We start from the raw sequence: 11,099 nt of genomic DNA, 5'->3' as shown, positions 1-11,099 counted from the left end.
GTGGGGGCTGCACCTGGGGCAGAAGTAAACTAGGCAGATCCCCAACAAGGGAGGACTTCTTCATACCACCTTACAGGACAGGACTGAGACACTAACCAACCAGCCCACCCCCTGACCAGGACTTAACCAACCAGCCCACCCCCTAACCAGGACTTTTTTTTTTTTTTTTTTTTTGTTCTTTTTTTCGGAGCTGGGGATCGAACCCAGGGCCTTGTGCTTCCTAGGCAAGCGCTCTACCACTGAGCTAAATCCCCAACCCCCCCTAACCAGGACTTAACCAACCAGACCAAACCCTGACCAGGACTTAACCAACCAGCCCACACACTGACCAGGACTGTTTCATTGTGCAGACAGACCTCTTGCTCCTGTGGTAATTCTTCCTCTGTTTACCCCACAGTCACTGGGTCCCCTTATCCCTTCCTCTCCCCAGCTTGGCTCCACTAAGCAGGACAGGGGAAGTTGGAGTCTTGTCTGCCAGGCTGTCAGAGCTCAGGCTTTTGCCCTAAAAACTTCTGGTAGCACTAAGATGTGACCTAGTAGTTTAGACATTTCAAGAAATGGGAAATTCATCATTTTACATTTTAAAGCAGTTCCTTGAAGCTTTTTTAAAATGCGCATGGTGACTACTCCTGCCTTCCTTTAAGTGAAAAAAAGTCAGATAAAAGGACTTCAGTTTGCTTTCTTTTAACTCTTGACTCCAGGGCCTGCCTTTCGTGCTGCAGTGACGCTGACTGCTCCAGCCTCCCCTTGGGCCGGACCCCGGACCCCCGGCAGGGCTCTGAGCATCACCACCCTCTCTCTGCTCTGTGCCCTGTGCCACAGCAGCCCCTCAGCCCTACTCACTCCCTTATCCCGGGACAGCCTCCCACCCGCACTCCAAATGGTCCATTTGCATAATCCCAGTTGCTTTCCTCCGGCTGTAAACTCCTAGAGGGTACTTTTTAGTTTGATTAAGAAACAAGAGGCCTGGCTCAGAGCCACTCTCTCCCAGTCTCTCCCCTTGGCCCAATATGGGTAAATCAGTCTTTCTGATGCCGGTTTCCTTTGGCTTCTAGAAATAGAAGCTTAAAACACACCCAGGGGTTTCCAGCCCAGAGAGGGCCACAGAAACTTCTGGTTTCACTGGTTGGTGGCTTCCTGTCTGAGTCACGAAGAACCAGGCTCAGCAGTGGCTCATTAGTACCATGACACCCTTGCCATTGGTACCGTCATGGCTGCTGCTGCCCTAGGTGTAGTTGGAGCCTCCCAGACAGGCAGCAGGGACCACAGGACACAATGGGTTGACCTTGAGGACAGGAGACCAAACCAGTAGCCATGAGTTTCAGAGGAACCTCTTCTGGACAGACATTCCCCCAAGCAGCCTTGAGTCTTTGTCTGAAACACTCATACAGGCAAAAGGGCTGCGCATGCCCTAGGATGTGGATGTGATGAACTCGTTTGGGAAAATGTTCATCCTTTGGCAGACAGGAGAGGGTGGGGTGCTAAGGCACAGCCCCAAACACCACCAGGCCAGAGAGAAACAGCTACCTTCTTGCCTAGGCCCAAGCATGGCAGCAAGGTCAGTGGAGAATTCCTTTCTACCTTGCTATGAGGTTACCTTAGAGATGTCTTCTCATTCAAGATGTAGCCCTTGCAAACAGCAGGAGATGACAGCAGGGTCCCCAGAATATCCCAGGCATGAAAAAGAACACTGACAAGCCTCCTTGCAACCCCAGTGCTTCAGGGAATGGAAGACGCTTTGAGAGCATGAGTGTGTGTGTGTGTGTGTGTGTGTGTGTGTGTGTGTGTGTGTCTGTGGGTGTGTGTCTGTGGGTGTGTGTATTTGTGTTTGTGTGTGTGTATGTATGTATGTGTGTATGTGTGTGTGTCTGTGTCTGTGTGTGTGTTTGTGTGTGTATGTGTGTTTGTGTGTGTGTCTGTGTGTATATGTGTGTTTGTGTGTATGTGTGTTTGTATGTATGTATGTGTGTATGTGTATGTGTGTGTCTGTGTGTGTCTGTGTGTGTCTGTGTGTGTCTGTCTGTGTGTGTGTGTGTGTCTGTCTGTGTGTGTGTGTGTGTGTTGACACAGACATAGCCTGCTAAGGACTCCAAGACCAAATGGTAAAGCTGTTGTCCACAGGGACCAGGCTCAAGAGAAATGCCAACTTTTTCTTGGCTGTCTGTATCAGTTAGGGTTCTCTAGAGGGACAGAGACAATAGAAAAAGAATGTACTAGAGTAGATCCCAGGCTGTGGACCAGCTAGTCCACCAGTGGCTGCCCACCAACACACAATCCAAGAAGCCAGTAGTTGTTCAGTCCACGAGGCTGGATGCCTCAGCTGGTCTACAGTATATGCTGGAATCCCAAAGAAGTGGGCTCTAAGGCAAGTAAGCGAAGGAATGGATGTGCTAACACAAGTGAGAGTGCACAGGCAAAGAGCAAGTGCTCCCTTCTTCCCTTATATAGGCTGTCACCGTGAAGTACAGCCTTGATTTAAGGTATATCATCCTACTTCAAAAGATCTGGGTTAGCCAGACAGTGGTGCTGCACACCTTTTGTCCCAGCACTTGGGAAGCAGAGGCAGGTGAATTTCTGTGAGTTCAAGGCTAGCCTGCTCTACAAAGCTAGTTCCAGGACAGTCAAGGCTACATAGAGACACCCTAACTCAAAAAAACAAACAAAACAAAACAAAAAATGAGATTAAAGGTAAGTCTTCCCTCTTTAAATAATTCAATTAACAAAAATCCCTCACAGGTGTACCCAACTGCTTCGGTTTTAGTTAAAACCTGACTGCAACTAAAGTCGAGTTGACAACTGAAAGTAGCATTATGAATGATTGATCATATTGATCAATATGAATGAATGATATATTGATATGCTGACTGGCACCTGCAGCTTCCTCTTCTGAGAGACTAGCCGTCCCCACACTGTCCCTCCCAGGTTGTGGAGGTAGCTGGAGTGTTCGAGAACCACACCTTACTCAAGCTGCACTGTACAAGCGTGTGTCCTTTCTTCATGCCCTCAGCACCCCTAGGCAGGGCTCCAGAAGCCAAGCCCTGCAGGACGTGGTGACACATGTTCTCTAATATCCTAGTGAGTACAGCTCCTGATGCTGCACGCAGGACCCACCGGGAGTAATTGCTAGACTTTAAAGTTTAAGAATTATTCTCATGACTTGAAATGCACCACTGTGAAGAAGCTATAGTGGATTCATGTACATTCCTCAGAGAGAAACTCTGTGCCCAAAAGAAGTCTTTCCGTTCCCCCCACGAATCTATTTGCTCTTTCTGAGGATTGTTTTAAGATCCATCCATGCCGTGGCATGTCACGGTGCTTCACTCCTCTTCATGGCTGGACAGTATTCCAGTCTGCGGCTACCCTATGTTTTATCTGCCATCTGTCAATGCTCACCTGAGTTACTGTCACCTTTAGTTTCTGTCAACACTGCTATGAACAGGTTCATATTTTTGTGTAGGTGTCTGTTTTCTTGGGATCTCTTTGGTTTTTACATGCTTGGAATACGGGCGACTCTGTATAACAACGAAAGTGTTATCTGCTGTGGTAGGGCACTCATTACAGTGTGTTTGGATCAGGCCTGTTCTAGGCGAGACTTGGTGGTCGATCCCTCACCACAGAACCCTCTTCCGAGGGTACTGCAGCCCAGCATACTGAGTCATCTACATCCACATGTCCTGAGTGCTCTTCGAGGGAAGGACTGCCACTGATATGATGCACCTCCAAACCCCTACTCTGGCAGCTAGATTCCCCAGTGCAGAAATGTCAAGATGTGGGCAAACCATTAAGGGGCACAATCCTTGTGGAAGGTTGTTATGTGACTTTCCCTGATGACTCTATTTCTAGTCACCCTGGAAATGACAATGACAGACTAAAGAAATTATCCCTCCGAGTCTAGCTCGGTGAACCAATGAGTTTATAGGGATTACTCGAAACACACAGATGACTTACAGTCAGGTACCCCACCAAAGAAGAGCCTCCCTCCCTGCAGCGACACAGTTAGCTAGAGCTAGACCCTCAGCGAGGGAGAGGTCCTGTGCAGCTTGTTAACGTCATCCACCATCAGCCCTTTCCGCTTCCGTTCAGGAGTGTCAGGCCCTGTCTTACAGGGGTCTCCTGTGAGTGGTCAGAGATGTGGCAATGGCCACGCGATGGCATTCAACCTGGGAGAAACCGCCACACAAGAGGTGGGTGTGTTATTGAAGATGTCACCCTCTGAAGAGATTAATATAGTTTTTCTGGGACCTTAACTTAAGAGAAAGTAATTTTTTAAGGTGGTGAGCCCAAAACAATAAGAAATGGAGCAAAGTCAGCAAACTTAGCCAAGGCCTCCTCACACTGTGCTCACGGTTCTTCCAGGGTGTGATGGAGCCAAAAAGGCCTCCCTAGAGCCAAGCGGACGGAGGTGCGTGCTCCTGGATTTCAGCCTCTCAGTCTGAGATTTGAGCAAAACCCTTATCATTACAAAATGCCCATTTTCAAGTGTTCTGTCATAGTAACATATGAGTTAAGGGGCCCATCTATGTTTATGCTGAGCCCCTCCTTACATGTTACCACATACTTGTGTGCACCTCTCTTCTGTGCTCTCGATGTATGACTGTGTGACCACAGCACATAGATTGACATCTTCAGGGCAATAATATTCCATGAGCAAGTGAATGTTTTTCTCTGTCCAGAAAGGAAGCAAGTCAGGTTTGAATTAAACACACAGGCATATCCCATTGATCCTGTAGTTAAAAAAAAAAAATCCAAGTATGTAAAGTTCAAGGTTAATCCCAGTACCCTTTTCTCTGCCACAGGAAGGATGCTGCTTGGATTAAGAGGGGATTGGGGCTCAGGATTAGGCCTCTAGGGAGAGAGAGTCCCAAGTCCTTATCTGAGGCAAACTTGGTGAGTCTGATACAAGCTTGGAAAAGGAAGAGACACCCAGCCATCAGCACCACCTAGCATGTGTAACAAGTCTCCATGACAAGAGCGTACGTGTGTACGTTAAGTGTGAGTAAGCCTGAGTGTGTGTCTGAACTCTGGGTGCTGAGAAGGAGCACGTGTGGGGCTTACGTGGGTCCCCAACATGGAGGGTACAGATAAGCAGAAGCTACAGAAGAAATCCAGCTACTTCCTAGCATCGATTTTGCTTCAGATCTTCAGTGACCCCCAAAGACACACGTGGTGAGTGCTTGGTTCCCAGTTGATAGCCCTGTTGGGTGGTAGTGAAACTTCTGGGAGGTAGGGTCTCATAGGAAGAAGCTATGTCACTGGGGGAACGTACTCTTCAAAGTGGGACTGGTTCCTCACACACACTCTGGAATGGATGGATGGGTAAATGGGACTGGAAAAAGCAAACAAGTAAATAAAGAACATATTAAAATCTTTTTTTTTTACATATATACAAATATGCATAAACATTTATTATAAAAGCCTTTTGGGACATAAATTCCAAACTCAATCCCTTTTACTTTCTTTCATAGGATTCTCTTTTTTTTTTTTTAATTTTTTTTTTTAATTAACTTGAGTATTTCTTATATACATTTCGAGTGTTATTCCCTTTCCCGGTTTCCGGGCAAACATCCCCCTCCCCCCTCCCCTTCCTTATGGGTGTTCCCCTCCCAACCCTCCCCCCATTGCCGCCCTCCCCCCATAGACTAGTTCACTGGGGGTTCAGTCTTAGAAGGACCCAGGGCTTCCCCTTCCACTGGTGCTCTTACTAGGATATTCATTGCTACCTATGGGGTCAGAGTCCAGGGTCAGTCCATGTATAGTCTTTAGGTAGTGGCTTAGTCCCTGGAAGCTCTGGTTGCTTGGCATTGTTGTTCATATGGGGTCTCGAGCCCCTTCAAGCTCTTCCAGTTCTTTCTCTGATTCCTTCCCGACAAGCAGCTTTACCCTAGCACAGGCTCCTTGCCATGATATTCAGCCGTCCACAGGCCAACGAGACAGGGTGGTAACCTTTCTTCCCTGTAAGCCCTTTGTCTTAGGTGATTTATCACAGCCACAGGAAGCCAATGTGATCTCTCTAAAATCCTGGAGAGAGTCACTGTTGTAACAGTGCAGAAGGTGCATCAGAATGAGCTCAGCACAGAAAAGCTGCTGGGCACTCTGGTCAAACGTGCTCTTACCAGCCCCAGCCTTGGATCGCCTGTTCTTACAGTACCTGGAGAGTGGAGTTCAGCTTTGGTTAGGACAGAGAGTCCTCTAGTGTAAAAGAAAATAATCCAAGAGCCAAGAACAGGTGTGGGTCCTAAGGTTCAGAGACTTGAGAGGCTGAGGCAGGTGCCTCCCTTGAGCTCAGGAGTTCAAGACTAGCTTGGGCAACGTAATGAGATCTTATCTCTTAAAAAAAACAAGACAAGAGGCTCGAAAGGTGTCTCAGCCAGGAAAGACCTTTACCACTCAAGTATGAGGACCTGAGTTAGATCCGAGGAAGCAATGAGGGAAAGTCATAGCATGGAGGTGCTTAGCTTGTGAGCTCAGCACTGGGGAGGCAGAGGCAGGAAGACCTCTGGGACTTGATGCCAGCCAGTCTAGCTTAATCAGGGAACTCCAGGACAATGAAAGGCCAGATTCAAAAGACAAGGTGGATGGCAGCAGAGGGATACCACGAAGGTTGACCTGTGACCTCTACGCATCAATATGCAGACAGACAGAAACACACAGAAATACACACGCGCACACACACACACATACACGCACACACACACATGTACACACACGCACACACACGCACACATGAATCAAGTTGCTGCATCTTCTGTTCCCACCCCTCAGTACATTCAAGTTTATTATCTGTACGGTACTGCAGTGAGGCTGCTTCTGGGCAGAGACAAGCAGAGCAGGGCTGCAGGGCTACAGGGCCTTGGCCAGGCCTCCCTGGCCTGCAGGACAGAGGGATCTTCAGTCTCCTCCCTGTACCCTTGGCCTCCAACCCACACACCCAGCACTATTCCCTTCTCCACCGTGGAGCCACAAAGCATGTAAGATGGCAGGAATGAGAGGTATTTGAACAGATCCAATTTATGATCAAAGCAAATCACCCCCAAATCCAACACATTTACTATAACTAAGTCACGGTGAAGGTTTGCCTGCTGTCTGCCCACCTGACTGAGAAGTCACGGTCACGGCTTCCATGTGCCCTAGCCCATGCCCACACTACCACGCCCTGCTACCAAAGGGACGGCTGCCTTCCTTTTAGCCTCTTTGTGGTTCCAACTCACTTCACACAGTAGCTACCCGTGTTCCTGGAAAACTGTGCATTTGACATCTTGTCAGCCGCACCACGTTTGAAAGGCAAAAAACTGTCCAGTGAGCAAATATTGAAACGGGGGTGGGGGTGGGGGTGGGGGTGGGGGGCTGCGAGGACCATGAGCAACACGGAAAACGCTTATCACTTGGGGTGACGAGAAAGACATTCCCGTCGAGCCTCCTTGTGAATCATGATTAAAATTCTTAAACACCATGACGTACATATAATGAAATTCCAGAGTAGAATTCAATGAAATGGCAAGAGCTACACGGAGGGACGGAATGTCAGCGAGTTATTCCTCAGTTCACTTTCCACACTTCCTTACGTGAGTGGGGCAGGAGGATGGCTCAGCAGTTAGGAAAGCTACCGCTGTTGCAGAAAACCCAGGTTCAGTCTGCAGCACGAATCCAGGCAGCTCCCAACCACCCGGGACTCCAGAGAACCAAAGCCCTTCTCTGGTCTCCTCAGGCAACTGCACACACACACGGTGCACATAAATTCACGCAGGCACACTTACAGACATGATTTTATAGAAGGAAATCACAGTCTATAAATTAATATTTCAAGCTAAAATGTAAATTATAGCCCTGTGGTAAATTCTATTTTTAAAGTTGGACAATTATCAGTTTAGGTCCAGAGATAATAGTAACGTGACTACATCCAGAAAGGCACAGGCGAGAGACAGTTATTGGCGATATAATGGCTTGGAAATCTTTATATGTTCCACGAATAAAAACGTCTCAGGGTATTTATCACATAAACCGGTTGCATGTCTATTGTGTGTCCAATAAACTCTTTATTACCTACCACACCAAATCCATAAACGAAAGTCAGTTAAATAAGTTTCAATAAAATGATTCCTTAAACAAACAAAAACAAAAAAACCCTAAGGAGCCTGGTGTAGTGACGCACGTGTTTAAACTGCCATGGGGGAGCAGAAGCAGATGGCTCTCTACGAGTTCAAGGCCACACTGTCCTACAGGGCCAAAGATACAAAGAGAGCGCCTGTCTCAAACAAGCAAGAGTTAGGGAATGCTGGGGAGCTGGGTCAGCGGTTAAGAGCAGGTGTTGCTCTGTCAGAGAACCTGGTCCTTTGGGTCGGATTCCCAACACCCACATGGTGGCTCAGAACCATCCGTAACTCTAGTTTCAAGGGATATATATAGCACCCTCTTCTGACTTCCCTGGGTACCAGACATACCCATGATATACATATATACATGTAGGCAAAACACACACACACACACACACACACACACACACACACACAGAGAGTAAAATAATTTTAAAAATTAAGGGCTGCAGAGGTAGCTCAATAATAGAGCGCTTGCTTCGCATGCCCCAGGCCTAGGTAAAATCCCGAGTCACGTCAAACATAAAAAATTTAGAAGTGGGAAGATTTTATTTCTAGGCTTAAAATAGCTTTGTCAACTGTTAACAAGCAAAACAAGATTTTAGGAGGTGATTAAAGGGCCTGGGGTCGGCACTCCAGAGGGGTCATTAAACTAAATCCCCATATTACGACAGGAAAGCCTGGGCCCACCCAGAGGCTGAGAAGGGGCCCCACACCATACCTGTTTGTGGTTCCACAGCAAAGTCAGACATACATAAATGGAGACCCTGGACTCGCATGCAGCCCCAAGTTAAAAATAGAGCAGCTATAAACATGTTCTACTCACACAGACAGAAGCACAAGTCTGTCTCTTAAAACCTGCCTTCCTGTTGTAAGCAGTCACCAGAGAGCCCAGATGCAGCCAGGCAAGACCACGCCCTCCTGGGTAAGGGCTTTCTCTTCTAATTGGGGGCCTCTGCCTCACCTGCTCTTTCTCAGATCTGGGTCTCCGAGGAACCACAAGCATCCTACTGAACCCTGCCTGTGCTCCTTGGGACTCAAGGGCCTGGCTGTCACCATTCTGACACTGCTGGTTATTGTATTGAAAATACCCAAAGCAATCAGTTTTACTGCCAATAGATGTCTGCTTTCCCTCCAGTTTGACTGAAGACTGTCAACTCGGAAAAGAAAAGCAACCTTATAAAGAAAGCCCAACAGGAGAAGCAGGAGAAGGCTTGGCAAGTGCATTGACAGCCACCTGGGCCACATCACACACACCTGACAATCTTAAGAGGCACCTGGGCAAGGACCCCCAACTCCTAGCAGACAGGTGATGTCTTGAAGGCAGACTGCTCAGCCCAAGGTTTATGAAACACAAGTGAACTTTCGACAGTTTAGAGAACAGATTTACACATGACTAATGTTTATGTCTCATTGGTTCATGGGGGAAAGTCCTTTTCTTTCTTTGTAATTATAAATGTAGCAGGCTACACTCGCACAAGCAGAAATGAAATATGCTTTGAAAGTCATCACCCCCAATACTCTTCCTTCAAGATATTAATTTTCTAGATTAATAGACTACCTACAAACTACCCAAAAGCAAAAGGATTTGTTTGGGGGAGGAAAAGGCTGTCTTATTGTATAGCCCAACCTGGAACTTTCCATGCAGCCTAGGCTCGCCTTGAACTTATCGCCTTCCTGCCTCTGCCTCCTAAATGCTGGGATTACAGGCACGCCCAGCAATTCTCCAAATGCTTTTATGTACTCAATTTTTTTCTTTTTCATAATCATATAAATACTTAGGCTTAATAGATATACATTCTTCTAATACTTCAGCTGGATTAACCAAATGTGTAACAATAACCAAGAAACAAACATTGCTTAATTGAATATAACAAGCCACTACTAAGGATCAAGGATTGAGTTTGCAGGCTTGGGGGGAACATCGCTCATGGTAATGACTGGCGAGTGGTTAACTGTCCCTGCCATAGAAGAAAAGGTGGTTTTCTGTAGTGCAGGGCAGTTTCTGTATAAATACCCCTTTGTGGCCAACGTCAACAGGGACAGCTGGCTATAGACCTGGGAAGAGAAAAACAGTCACAACACGAGAAGTTACCAGAAAGATACAGTTGTTGCAAAACAAACTCCAGGAGCAGAGGGGAAAGTAACTGCCGTAACCTCTAAGCGTAGGTGCTGGGGACTTACTCTCCTCATTTTCAATATAATGTAGTTCATGGTAATTAGCAGGTTCAATATTTAACAATGACCATGTTTAATAAACAGTTTATAAAATCAGTTCTTGTAAGACGAACCACACCACTCCCAGAGGTTGCTCTGAAGCCCATTAGTTTAACGTTTTGTTTACTTATTTGTGTATGAGAGAGACAGAGACAAAGTATGAGTCTCTCTCTCTCTCTCTCTCTCTCTCTCTCTCATTCTCTCTCTCTCATTCTCTCTCTCTCTCTCTCTCTCTCTCTCTCTCACACACACACACACACACACACACACACACACACACACACGTATAAAGGTCAGAGTTCATTTGAAGTGTCTGAAAGCAGGAGCTAACACCAAGATGATGCAAGGCAGAATTTTATTTTTAAGTCAGGCTAACATTCTCCCTTGGCAGGAAATGAAGCAGCACAGACCGGAAGCACAAGGACCCTTTTGTATCAAGGGAGCAAGTGATTAAAGCACAAAACAAGATTTCAAAGCTATTTCCTTTTTTTTTCTTTTTCCTTTTTTCTTTTTTCTTTTTTTCGGAGCTGGGGACCCAACCCAGGGCCTTGCGCTTGCTAGGCCAGTGCTCTACCACTGAGCTAAATCCCCAACCCCTCAAAGCTATTTTCATGAGCACAAGAAAGGTACATGTTGTGGGTTTATGGTCAGACAGTTAACATATCATGAAACATTTTCTGGTCAGTCAATCCTCAGAAAAATGTGAACAATTTACAATGGGTAGTTCACAAGATTATTGAGGAAGTACAAAACAAAACAAACAAACAACAAAAACAAAACCAAGGTGACCTC

At 46.7% G+C, this 11,099-nt stretch overlaps 1 protein-coding gene across 14 annotated transcripts in view; it reads right to left on the bottom strand.

Annotated features, from left to right (window-relative positions):
* Positions 1–8,964, bottom strand: part of Cnih3 (cornichon family AMPA receptor auxiliary protein 3) — a 202,967-nt gene extending 194,003 nt beyond the window's left edge. For 7 of the 14 annotated variants that reach the window (XM_087581727.1, XM_087581734.1, XM_087581728.1 and 4 more), the window contains exon 1: positions 8,812–8,963. The gene's annotated coding sequence lies outside the window, so the exon portion shown is untranslated. Of the gene's footprint in view, positions 1–8,811 lie in introns of all 14 variants that reach the window. The other 7 variants (XM_087581718.1, XM_087581735.1, XM_087581719.1 and 4 more) reach the window with 6 other exon arrangements.
* Positions 8,965–11,099: the final 2,135 nt, after the last annotated feature.

The sequence above is a fragment of the Rattus norvegicus genome, chromosome 13 (genome assembly GCF_021556685.1).
Source record: "Rattus norvegicus strain SHRSP/BbbUtx chromosome 13, alternate assembly SHRSP_T2T, whole genome shotgun sequence".
NCBI lineage: Eukaryota > Metazoa > Chordata > Mammalia > Rodentia > Muridae > Rattus > Rattus norvegicus.
The sequence above is the reverse complement of the archived record's forward strand: the minus strand, read 5'-3'. Positions and strand labels throughout refer to the sequence as shown.